Consider the following 13,725-nt stretch of genomic DNA (forward strand, 5'->3'; position numbering starts at 1 on the left):
CAACAGCCTCACTGCCTCAGCCATGTCCTGCATGCCCTCTGCAACAGTTTTTATTTGTTTATTAAGGTTTACAGTACCATACAGCGTATTGGCATCAGAATCATTATACTCTAAAACCATTAGAAAACAGTAACGCAAAAAACAAAAAACATATCCAAAAGAAAACATTGCGAAAGAAAAAGGGCACAATAGCGATCAGAAACCACAATAAACATGGTGATGCAATCACGCATCAGTGGCGCAATACCAGTACATTTGGCACAGGCGATGACACAACAGCATAGATTGGCCGCCAACACTACTCATTGTCAGCAGGAGTCTGGCTTAGCAAATATTCTCTGAGAGGGGTCCAAATGTCCTTTGGCCTAGATGTGCTCGGCAGTTCCTCTGCACGTAAGTCTAATTGCTCACAGCAGTAGATCAAGTCTTTCATCCAGTTGGCAAGCTTCGGGCCAAACCTACTGTCCCAGGTAAACATGATCCACCTCTTGGCGAGCAGAAGTGCCACTCTAACAAACCTGCCCACACTGGCCTTGGCCTGAGGAACAAAGCCAAGGAGGCATTCCAGGGGCGTGCCCCCCAAAGCAATACCTGTCATAGCAAGTAGGCGTGCAACAACACCCTCCCAAAAGTGAAAGACTGGGGCAACTGCCAAGCAAGGTGGATAAAATCAGCATTCCCTGAGTCACAGCGCTTACATTTATCAGAATCTCTTAGGCCCATTTTATACAATTTGACAGGGGTATGATACATTTGATGGATACATTTAAAATGGATTATACGTAAGTTACCATTTGGTGTGAGGCGGCCCGTTAGTATGCAAATTTGTTCCCATTCTTTCATAGTGATCTGAGGGGCTATGAATGTGTTCCAGCACTCTAGACTGCGATCCGGCCAGAAATCGTCTCAGCCTGCACCCCCCTGTATAATTTGGTAATTAGCTTCTTCTTGGATAATAACCGATTTTTCCCAATTAATGAGGAGTCCAGAGAAGAGGCCAAATTTGATATATTCTCGTATGATCGGAGACAGATGTATTTGAGGATCCTGGATGAAAAGAACCATATCGTCCGCGTACATAGCAATGCCGACTTGACGATGATTAAAATTAAGAGCAGCCGCTCTGTGGCATTGCCGTATTTTGCACGCTAACGGTTCCAGCACAAGAGCAAATAAAAGTGGGGACAGAGGGCAGCCCTGTCTGGTGCCACGTTCTATTGGAAAAGGCTCTGATGTGAGGTCCCCCACGTGCACCCTCGCCGACGCGTCGGTATATAGAACCTGAATCCACCATGTCAGAATAGGAGGAAATCCCCTTCTGTGCAGAATGCGCATCATATACTTCCACTCTATCGAGTCAAACGCATTCGCCGCGTCGAGCATTACAGCAGCTGCAGATAATTCGGGATTCAGCACATGGAACATTGCAAAGATGGTGCGAAAGTTATGCGAGGTAGAACGCTCCGGAATAAACCCGGACTGATCCGGGAGGACCAAACGGGGCATCAACGGTTGAATTTTGGTGGCCAATATTTTCGTGAGAATTTTTACGTCCAGATTAATTAGCGATAGGGGGCAGTAGGATTCACAAAGCGTGGGGGATTTATCTTTTTTAAGAAGGGTTATAATCAGTGCCTGTCTGAGGGAGGGCGGGAGGACCCCGGACTCATGCGCCTCCGCGTACATTTCTAACAGGTGAGGCACCAGGAGATCCGAATAGGCTTTATAAAATTCTGCTGTTAATACATCTGGCCCGGGGGCCTTGTTATTCGGAAGAGAGAGAATAGCCTCCCGCACATCTGTTTCATCTATGGGTTGACTCAAATACTCTCTGTGAGTGTCCGACTGCCACGCACAGGCCGTGTCTGAAAGATAGTCATCCAGTGCCTCCTCTGCCATACTGCCCCACGTGGTATATAAAGCAGAGCAGAATTGTTTAAATTGATCCACAATTGCAAACGGCGCAACGTGTGTGTGCCCATGAGAGTCTGTGATTTGGTCAATCGGGTGATGATTAGACCTGAACCGCAGCTTGAAAGCCAAATTCCGCCCCGGCCTTCCCCCCTCCCCATACGCCCGGGCTACATGTCGCCGAGCGAGGTATGTTGCCTCCCTTTCAGCTAAGGTGTTATATTCAGCCACTAATTCTTGTATGAGCGCCAGACTGTCTGCAGCTTTGGAGTTCTGATATTGGCTCTCTAAATCACCCAGATCCCTTTCCATTTTGGACAGCTGGCCCCTGTGGTCTCTAAGTATCCCCGCTGCCGTGCCGATACACACCCCCCTTACCGTCACTTTGAACGCCTCCCAAAGCGTGGCTGGACTATCCACAGAGCCTATATTAAAAGCAAAATATTGGGTAATAGCCGATCTAATTGCCTCATTGTATATAGGGTCCAGCAAGGACTCGGCCCGGAACCGCCAAGTGAAAGGTCGATGTGGGTTCGCAGGAATACAAACAGCCAGGCCCACAGGGTTGTGATCAGAGTATGTACGTGGAAGTATATACACCCGGGTGACCCACCCGCAAGCTTCTTCATCCACCAAGCAGTAGTCCAAACGAGACCAACTATTGTAGGCAGGGGTAATGTGTGTACCTTGCAAAGTATCTGGATTTCGCATGCGCCAAATATCTACAAACCCCATCTCCACCATTGCATCTCGGACACATTGAGCCACCCTGACAGTGCGCGCCCCTGCCGGATTGGATTTATCCACTCGCGGGTCGAGATGTGTGTTGAAGTTGCCTCCCCAAAGGATAGCCGATTCGGGCCAGGATCGCAAAGTTCTAAGCAAGTTGAGGAAGAGTGTCGGATCATCCACCACCGGACCATAGATATTGACAATAGTTACAACAGACATACCCAACTTGCCCTGTGCCATAGCCCGGCGACCCTCCACGTCAGTGCATGTGTGCAGTGGTCGGAACGGGACTCCTCTTTTAACCAGTATAAGCACGCCCCTAGAATAATTAGAGTAAAAGGATGCCAATCTAAAAGTTGCCCATTTGTGTGCCACCTTCGCTTCTGTTTGCTGATTAAGGTGTGTTTCTTGCAATAAAGCAATTTGTATATTATGACTGTCAAGATAGGTTAGCACTTGGTGGACTTTCTTGGGAGTGTTGAGCCCCCGTATATTCCATGTTAAACAGTTGTACGTCTCACCCATGCCCAGTTGCAAAAGCAGCTACCACACTCTGCGCGCCTCTCCACGTAATAAACGCGGAGACCGTAATTAGTGTACCAGACACAATATGGTCTCTGACCGCAGCACCCTGAACTAAAACAGAAAAGAACCCACTCCCTCCCCCCCACCCACTTTAGCAAACCCCAATTGCCAAAGACAAACCCTCAAAAACTTGAACAAACCCACCAAAAACAATTTACCGTGAACCATAGTGCGGGGTATATCCATTGGGGGTGTAGCGGCCAAATCCACTCCCTGGAGGGGTCGGGAGGGGGCCACCGATATACTGCGACCAGCTCCCGTTCTCGAGACAATCACCCGGGCAGTACAGCAGGATGATAAAGGAGGACAGGAAGAGCAAAGGCAAAACGGATATCTCCGCAGCTACAGGTGCAACAGCAATACATGGGTGTCCAGACAGGATGCACAGCGAGCAGGGAGGACACCACACAACTCGTGTAATGGAAGTGTAACCAATGGGGCTCACCCTCCGCCATAAAGAGTCAAGATCTGGCCGCCATCCCCCAACCGACCACAGCCAATTAGCGACAGCCATTTGCCCCCCGCATCTCCATCGAGCATGAACACAGAACAACACTATATCTCGGTTACCATTAACGTCCATGTAATAGCCCCAAAAGAGAAAAAACAGTTATGCAGCCCATGCCATGAAGCATACAGGTTACTCATCGTCAACATCCGATGTAGGGGTGGCAGAGGCCCGCTGTCGTTGCAGAGACTTGGCATACTCCATAGCCTGCTTGGGAGCCGTGAAGATCTTGGCGCTGTCCTCCCTGCCTATACGGAGGCGCGCAGGGTAAAGCATGGCGTATGGCACCTGCTCCTTCATCAAAATCTTTTTAACTCCTTGAAATTCCTTTCTCGCTGCTTGTACCAGTGCGGTGAAATCCGGATAGAACGATAGGGTATTGCCCTGGTAATTGAACGTGCCTTTCTGGCGAGTGACACGGAGAATGGTATCTCTATCTCTGAAATTCAAAAGCCGAGCAATGATCGGCCTGGGAGGGGCTCCAGGAACAGGTCGTGCCGCCAGCGATCTATGAGCCCTTTCAATAGCAAACATAGCGGAGAGCCGCTCAGCCCCGCATATTTCTCGTATGAGCGTCTCTACATTGTCCTCCAGGCGCCCCACATTCGTCGATTCTGGCACGCCTAAAATGCGCACGTTATTGCGCCGAGAGCACGCTTTAATGTCTTCGTTCTTCGCTTGTATGACAGCTAGCAGTTTTGCCATGACTGTGGTTTTATTGGTGACCTGCTGGAGACCATCCTCAGCGTACGATCTCCTCTGTTCCACCTCGCCAATTCATGCTACATGTTTGTCCAGCTTGGCGGAGAAATGGTCCATCCGTCCGTTCAGTGCCTCTATTTTACCATCGATAACCTGTAGGCTGGCATGTATGGCGGAAAGCGACTTTTCCAATGCCGAAAGGGCCGAGGCAGCAGAGTCAAGCTCAGCATCAGAGGCCTCCGTCTGTGTGAGCCTACCGCCCTTGCGCGAATCAAAGGTCAGCCAGGGCTGATTTTTGTCCGGTTTACCCATTGTTATGACGATGTGGGACTACAGCGTGTGTCAAGGATCCCTACAGCAATAAAGATATGCTCCCACTCCTGAAGGGCAACGCCGGAGGGGGACTACCGGCTGGGAGAAGCAGGAGATCCAGCCAAACAGCCACCAAGCAGTCCTGGGCAGCTTCCCTCACAGAGTTCACAGGGCCCGCGTCTGGCGCTATGTCAGCAGCGCTATGGTGAGGACACGGTCCTCGTCCACGGCCCACCCCAGCTGAGGGCACAGCGTCTCCCCAACACTGTTCCGTGAAGTAGAGCGTCGAAATCACCAGCTACCGCAGGCCCAGCGCAATCCAAGTCTCCAAGGGCTCCCCCCCCGGCATCCCCTCATCCACAGGCCACAACACCCGGAGCAGGGGGTAGCACAACGTGCCGGCGCCGAGGCTAACCAATCGCCCAGTACGGCGCCGCAGCAATCTATACCCACCACAGTCTGCGAACCGTGAACAGATCCCAGCAATCCACTCCCCAGGAGAGGGGGCACCGGCCCCAGATCCGCGGGCAGACAACATGGGGGGGGGGGTCCCACACAAGGGTGTAGTGCAGCGCGATGTTGTAGGCCGAACGCCGCCCCTCCACTCAGGCCTATCACCGGTCCCCCCCAAGCGCCTCTTCGCAGCGTCCAGTGCACCAGGGCTGAGCGGCACTCAGCGGCAGCGGGGGCCTCCAGTGATGATCCCTGCCAGCGCGGTAGCTGAAGCGGGGCGCCGCCCCCTCGCGCAGGCCTACCTCGCTATCCGGAGCCGGGGGCTCCCGTAGTAGGACACGCCGCTCACGCCACCAGCTCCGTTCTCAGCCGCGGTCAGGAGGCCCCTCGCCCGCGACCCGCAAAAGGCGCGGGCAGACAGACAATCAGCGCCAATTCCCAATCGGCAGCAGCAGCTACCGCAAGCCGAGGCACACACCTGACAGCGCCACGGGCTCCGATCAACGTACAGCAGCGTCGGTGGAGCCCCAGCGTGGTCTCCTCCCGATGGCTTCATGGACTCCCCATCCGCTTCAGAATCCAGATCTGCGACACCCAGCACTCCGCCCGGCCTCGTCCACCACCAGCGATCCCAGCAGCATTATGTGCTCCGAGAAAGGTCCCGCTGGGAACAGGATAAATGTAGGATTGATTCGGCGGCCGACGGAGCTACACTATTGTGTGGCCATCTTGCCGAGTGCCAGGCCACGCCCTCCCATGCCCTCTGCAGCAGTGTTGTTCAGTCCATTGATGCCCTCCTTAATGTCCCTAAGGTTCCTGTTCATGGATACCATCTGACGTTGCATTGACAGCATTGTCTTTCCTTGCAGCCGCTGCACCTTCACCATGGTGCCCTCAAGACCTGCGAAGACACTGGATCCTCCACCCTGCGCACCTAGACTGTGTGCCCTTGGTCTGAGTCAGGGACCACTGGTGTGGTTACCCTGCATGGGTGACTGTGTCTCAGGAGACTGGGCTTGCTCTTTGTGCATGGTCTGTGGATCTCCCGTGCTCTCCTCCTCTGACCCCTCCATCTCCTGCAGGCTACCCACTGTTTACATCCTGGATCTGGGGGGTGGTGGTGGTGGTGTGACATCTGTGGGTGGCAGGGTCTCTTCCTCCTGTGCATTGTGTTCCCCAGGTGCCTCTTGTGTCTCCCTCTCAGCAGTCTGGGGTGCATGTTCACCTGTGGATACAGAATGTCCATTTACTGACTTGCCTAACAGCATTTGTGTTACATTAAATTACATGTGTTGCTATTCACACTAACAGTCCTCCGCTTGCTTATTGACTGATGTGGGGCCCCTGCACTCATGTTCAGTTAACTCATGGATATGCTATATGGGTTTTAGGACTACATGTCCCATGATGCGTTGCTGGTTGTTTGCAAAATATGGACTGGAGTGGAATTCTGACTTGCTCATGGGGGATTGGGAATTGGGGGGGGGTCAGGCCATGCTGTGCATGCATCTTACCTTGTCTGTTGTTGTCTTTGGCTGAGCTGTCCACATCTCCTGTGCCACTGATGGTCTCAGGCTGGAGGGTGGACTCCACCAATTCATCCAGGGGTGTGCTAGCAGGCGCTGTGGATGGTCCACCACCTGTCTTCTTAGCTTGTTTAAGCCTGTCAGCCACCCTCTCCTTCGCACGGGAGTGCAGATCATACCAGCGCTTCTTCAGCTCGCCGATGGAGCGCTGGGTGACACCAATGGCATTAATTTTGTCTTGTATTTCAAACCAGATCTTCCTTTTCTGGGATTCTGGAACATGCAGGGATTTCTTTCCAAACAATTGGTCGTGAATCTTCACAACCTCTTCAATTAAAACCTCTACCTCCTTCTCGCTAAATTTCTGCTTCCTCTTCCTCTCTGCAGGCTCCTTTCCCTTCTCCTGTATCTCCATCCTGGTGTTTGGTGTCTGCCTGGTAACTCCTGTGCAGCTCCTGGGTGTGTGCTCCTGCTCTCTGCCTCTCCCACAGCCTCAGGCACTGAGAAACAGCATGGGTGTGGCCACAGGGTGCACCTGGATAGCAGATTTGCTAATTCACGATTTTTTTAAATTGCGATTTCGCTAATTCCGAATCGGTAATAGCAATTCGGACTGGGGTTTGCGATTTTTACCGAATCGCAAATATTTTGCGATTTTTTTACGTACGTTGCGGTTTGCGAGTTTTTAATAGCGATTCGGTAAAAATCGCTATTAAGAACTCGCAAATGTGTTTTTACCTACATCTGCCCCATAGGGCGGTAGCATTTTGCATCACCCCTATCTCCCCTCTTAAAAAATGGTACAATTACAGTTTCTGTCCATGTTGCGGGCAAAAGATTGCCCACTGAAGCTTTACAGAATCTCAATAGGATTGGGGCCCAAAGACCAGCATCTGTCTGGAAAATGTCCACTGGTACCCCATCCGGGCTGGGCGCCTTCCCGTTTAAGCATCTATCTAGGGCATCTTTTACCTCCTCTAAAAGGATAGCAGTCAACTTAGGAGAATCTATGGTTATAACATTTCTATTTGCTAAAGGTGATACATTTTAATTATTTGGATTTAGAATCTGTCCAAAGTGTTTTAGCCAGTCTGAAGACTGTACCAAAGTTTCGATTATCACTGCAGACTGATCTTTAAAATAGGGGTGGTTAATTGTTTTCCAAAATAGTGTAGTATCCTGTGTATCAGCTGCTTGTACTAGTTTTTCCCATGCATCTTCTTGTATTTCTGGTCTCCTTCTGTTTAGAGTCTGTTTATATGACTTCCTTAGGGTTTTTATCAATTCACCATCTCTTAGATTAGCCTTTAGTGCATTTTTTAAGGCTTGATTATCCCTAGTACATTGTTATTCAAACCAGCTAACCCTATGGGGTACGATCTTTTATTCTTAGATTTAAGGCCTCCTGAAATTGCGGAAGTGATATTACAAAATGCCCTAATAATATTTAAATTGGTAGAGTCTCCCTCATTCATTTATCGAAGTCATACTGTCTTTCATGCACAATTTTTATCTAGAAAGGAGGTTGGATTAACACCTGACCATTTAATACAAATACCATTTTTTCCTTGTGTTTTGATTTCAGCGACTAGGCAAATCTCCACCTGAGATATCGTGTTGGTCTAAAAGTCAGAAAAATTGGGTGCTGGTCACTAAAAGGACTTTCGATCACCTCAAATTTTACAACTTGCCCTCTTCCAGGCAAGGGCCTCCTCCTCCCTCTATGTCTCCACGGACGCAATCTCCACCCAGTCCGCACCTGCGACGTTCACGTACCTAACCCGAATGATGTCTGGTCAGATCTTCTCCTTACACTCCCCCTAAGGGGTCATTATTTATACCGTAAATCTTGTCTGACTCTACTAACAATATTGCAGTTTCAGTAGAAACTTGCACTGTGATTGATTGGCATAATCATTCAATCAGGGGAATTGTAAGCGCGCTACTCACCCGTGGGGGTCTCAAGGTGCTAGGGGAGAGGTTTGTTGGTTTTGCTTAGCCGAAGAGCCAGGTCTTGAGGGTCTTTCTGAAGGTGTTCAAGGAGGGGGCACGTCTGATGTCTGCTGTAGCTCATTCCATGTCTTGACTGCGATTTGGGAGAAGCGAAAGCTATTAATTTAAAGCAGCCTTTCTATTATTTGTGCACAACATGCAAATTGTGCAATGTACAACATACCATAAACATGCACTAGTGCACATTTTCAAAGCGCAAACAGTTAATACATGTTCATAGCAACATGCTCTAATGTTTTAGATAGCTTTTCATGCAAAATGCGTTTTCCCCATGTGTGGTGTTGGTTCATGGTTGATTAATTAATACATAAGAAAGATGTGTTATGAACTGAATATGCATTGTCTAAATATGCAACAAAGCCAAGGTCTCTTGGAAAAGAGACGGGGGGGGAAACATTTCATTCCTTATCTCAAGAGTAGAGAGGCCACAGTGAGCTTTCCAAAAGAAACAGAAATCACAAGTTTTTTCGACACTCCAAAATGCCTGTTATTTCAGCACAATTATGTGCTACTTCAAAAGTAAAATAAAAAATCTTAAATTAAATGTACATTCTATAGTGAGGTTAAATCTAAACTAAACACATTTTAATCACCCTGGATTAATTAATTGAGCATGGGTTTTAAATGAAAGCATTTCAGACTGAAAGCATTTTGACCAGGCCTAATTCATGTGTCATATGTTTTCACTCCCACCAAAATTATGTGTGCCATTTTAAAATGCAGTTTGTCTGAAACTTAAATCAGAGCAATGCATAATCTAGGTGAAATCTAAGATACATCAATATTACAAAATGCCCTAATAATATTTAACTCGGTAGAGTCTCCCTCATTCATATATCTAAGTCATACTGTCTTTCGTGCACAATTTTTTCTAGAAAGGAGGTTGGATTAACACCTGACCATTTAATACTAATACCATTCTCTCCTTGTGTTTTGATTCCAGTGGCTAGGCAAATCCCCGCCTGAGATATCGTGTTGAGTCTAAAAGTTCGAAAAAGCGGGTGCTGGTCACTGAAAGGACTTTCTATCACCTCAAATTTACGAATTGCCCTCTTCCAGTTTCTGAAATCAAAATGTGATCAATAAACAAAGACTGTCTGCGACCATCATAGGTTGGTACCATGGCTTGTCCTTCAACGGGGGACTACTCTAGTAACTCTAGATTATATTTGTGCATTACATCATTGATTGTTTTTCCATACAAATTATGTGGACAAATGAGGGTAGGTTTCACCGTGTTCATCCCTATATCCGGAATGCTCCCCTTCCAAGATGTCACATTTCTTACAATTAAAATCACCAGCCCAGATAAAATGACAATCACTCCTAATGTGGTTTGTAAATGTCGCTAACTCCTCCTCTAAGGCCATTACTACCTTATTGCTTGAGTTGTCGAATACATTATTATAAAAATGTGTCAATACAATATACTAATCATCAGTAGTTTAAAACCACAAGAACTGAAAAAATTGCAATTAGTGTAAACTTTTTTTAAACACAGAGGAGATGTAATTGAGACCAAGGTGGCAAGTCCTCCTTTGGCCCTTCCATTCCGAGATGGAGTAGCTGGAGTAGCAACCGTAGAAAACCTGTCAATATGGAAGGTGCAAATATGCCAAGTTTCTTGTAGCATAATTATTTGACAGTTTTGAATAAATTCAAGCTACCCTTCGTCATTTATCTTGTTTTTTATGCCAGCTATATTTCATGAAGCGGCAAACATGTTTATATATGGTAACTACTTATTTGGTTCGAGTTCTTGATTGATTTAGGCTTGCATAGGCTTTCCATTGGTATTTTTGCCTTGATCAACAACAATTGCGTGGTCTGCATCATTTTGTAGTCAATCTAGGTCGCTGCATCTTCTAAGGGGGAGGAATCTGTTTGTCAAAGGGAGAGGAGTATGCCGTTCAACTAGCATAGGCCCATTGTCAGGATACGTAGATTGCTCTGTGCCAGGTTTATTAAAATACCCCAATGGAATTCGGATGATAATGTCATCTTGATGATTTGGGGGCATTGTACATCTATTAGAAAGTTCAATAATTAGGGCTTTTACCATCTCTGGTGGACAAAAAGTGATGACAACAAAGTCTCCTTGACAGCGTTTACTAAAGTTCCCAACCCAGCTTACCCTTCTTACCATAATAATGCTTTGAAAGAGGGAATTGGAGCTACAATTGCTATTCTTAGTAATCAAGGAAACAACCTTGTTCGTCAGGTCCCCCATGTCTCTTTTGCCTTATCTATCTGCTGTTGCACATTTATTCAATAAGATTGTATATGGAGTTGCCTGTGGTGGTAAATGTAGGGACTCCTGGGGATTTTTATTTGGCCTGGAAGTAGTGGTACATCTCTAGTTATTATTAGTTGACATTTGGACCTTGTCTTTGCTGAAGGAGACAGAGGGCTGTTTATGTGTAACTATATTCTCTTTCACTTGGCGAGCAGCTACTGGGTCTAATATGGTAGCATTTGTAGCTACATGTTGGCAATAGTCAATACCAGAGCCGCTGGTTGAAACCTAAGGAATTGTGGCACTAAAGCTATCAGATGGTATTACTTCTGAGATCAATTTTACAATCTGGGCAACATTCCTTTTAATCCTGCTTATTTCGGACAGTAATCTCCTTTCGATGGTGTCAATCTTCCCATCAAGCTTATTAAATAAAGTTTCCAATTTTTTTGCATGATTAGGAGTTGGGACGCCCTCTGTTCCCCACAGTCGTTTTTTAGGTTTCAGCTTTTTTGTCTGTATGACAGGTTAGTTTATTGTCGTGTTCAGGGGTTGTTTGCTCTTCTTGGCCGGGGGAGATATCGGATCTGTACTATTTGCTAAGACTGATATCTTCAATGGCAAGTTCAAAACACATGATTCTCTTTTTATGTTCTGCTGGATCGGCATAGTGCCCTTGGTACCCTTACAAGAGTTATCAGAATTTGACCCAGACTCCAGGGTTAGTGTGTCAGACCTAGTATCTTTCATGTTGCATATAATATGGTCCTGGTGGCCACTTGGCGCTCCTCTGCATTAGTGATGTCATTGTTAATTAACCCCATCGCAATTTTTAAATAATTAGTTATGAGAGTACTTATTTTGGTAGCGTTCAGGTTCTTACCCACAGACTTGGAAGTTAGCTTTCATTTTCCCATTTCAATGAATAATACTACGGTTTTGTGGTGCTGCTTAGCAACGAATAGAGCAAAATCTTCGTACAGTGACTTAGTTGTTCCGATTCTGAAACCAAGAGGGGTGGCCCAGCCTCGTCCGGCCACGGATGGGCACAGACTAGCCCAGTCTTGGCCTGGGCCAAGCTGAGCCCCAGAAAGTTCAAATACGTGCCTCTGGGTGCAGAAATGCTGCGAAGCGTAGGCGACGGCTGCCAAGATTGACTCCGGGACTTATGGTCCTGCCCACACCTCTTCATCTCACATGGACTGGGCAATCTACTCAGATGTTGAACCCACTTTACCCAAAAAAAACAAGTGGTTGGCCCAGTTCAGCCTTATCCGGCAGCTGATAGGTGCAAGGGGGCCCACTCATGGGACACCCAGGTGCTGATATAGTTCTGAACGATTTCAGGTGATGTCCAAGCAGGGGATTATGGGACTCGTAGTCCCCTTAAGGCCCAATCCTCCTGTGTAGCAGATAACAGCGCTTTGCCCAGGGCATAATTAAAACACAAATGGAGCACCTCCTTGGGTCAGGAGTCAGCAAGTACTTAAGAAGGGTGGCCACAATGATGAAAACGGCAGTCCCAGACAACTCCTTCTCCTCCAGCACCTCACTATGATCCTCGGGACCCCACTGTACATGCGCCCGATCAGAGGGGGTGCTTCTCCCCCAGTGCCACAAATGTGAGGTACTCTTGCGATTCTCGGGCGGAAAAACAGAGTGCAGGCCTCGACAGCCTACAATGCCCAGAAGGCCAAGGGGCCGCGACGCTCTAGCCTCGCTAAGCGCCGTCAGAACGTGCGCAATACAAAAGCCCCGCCCCTTCCGCTATACAGGGCTTGACAAACTTCCCGATTTTGGCGTTCCATGGTGAGCGCGCAGCGGATGGTATTCCCCGCGGATTTGCATGCGCGCTTACCGTTCAGAAGACCAAGCCTTCTCTTTTCTTAACGACCGGCACCAACCTTGCACTTGACTTTGCTACCTTCGCCAGCACCATCGCTACCACGAGCATCGGAGCTCGTCTCAGGTATTTAGGCCAGCGCGGAGAGCGGACGCGTTTTTCCCCGCTCCTCCGGCGCTCTTCATTTCTTTTCTTTACTTTCCAGGATTTCAGACTGGAACAATGTCGCAAATCTAGGGAGTGTTTCTGAACTCCCTGAGGTTCGCTGAGCTAGTCCTGGATTACCGGCACGAACACTAGCCGGCGTTACTACCAACACCCCTATTATACTTTCAAAGCGTGAGAGGAAAGGCGCTGTGAGAGTAACACGCCTATTGTTCCTCTCGTAAGGGGTCGGGTTTTCTGCTTCCTCCCCGGTGCTGCTTACTTCCCCTTGATGACATCATTCTGGGACTTACAGCGGTCACATCAGTAAGGAGCACAGTATTTTGGAGGGGTGGAAAGGGGTGTAAACATAAAAAGCATAGCGATAGTGTCTCGCTTGCTGTTTCATTTATTGGTAAGTCTTTGTTCTTTCCTTCCACTGCAGCTCTCCCAAAAGGGATCTTGCCTTGAAGCGGAGCTGCTCGTTTCACTAGTCTCAGCCCAGAAGCGTCAGCGAACGCAGTTTCCTTGTCTAGTCCCCTTTCCTTTTTTCCCCTGGGTGCTTCCTCACGCAGCTGTATATATAGATCCTCTGGGTGGGGTTATTCCCAGGGGAGGAAGAGGAGCCATCTTCACGACATCGTCCCTGCTGGCCGTCCTTGCAGGTTAGTGGCCCTCCCATCGCGACGCATGGCCTGACAGCCCTGACAGATTGTCAAGCCTACATTAATTGCCCAGCCCGGACGATGGACATCGGCAC

Source organism: Triturus cristatus, chromosome 10 (genome assembly GCF_964204655.1).
Source record: "Triturus cristatus chromosome 10, aTriCri1.1, whole genome shotgun sequence".
NCBI lineage: Eukaryota > Metazoa > Chordata > Amphibia > Caudata > Salamandridae > Triturus > Triturus cristatus.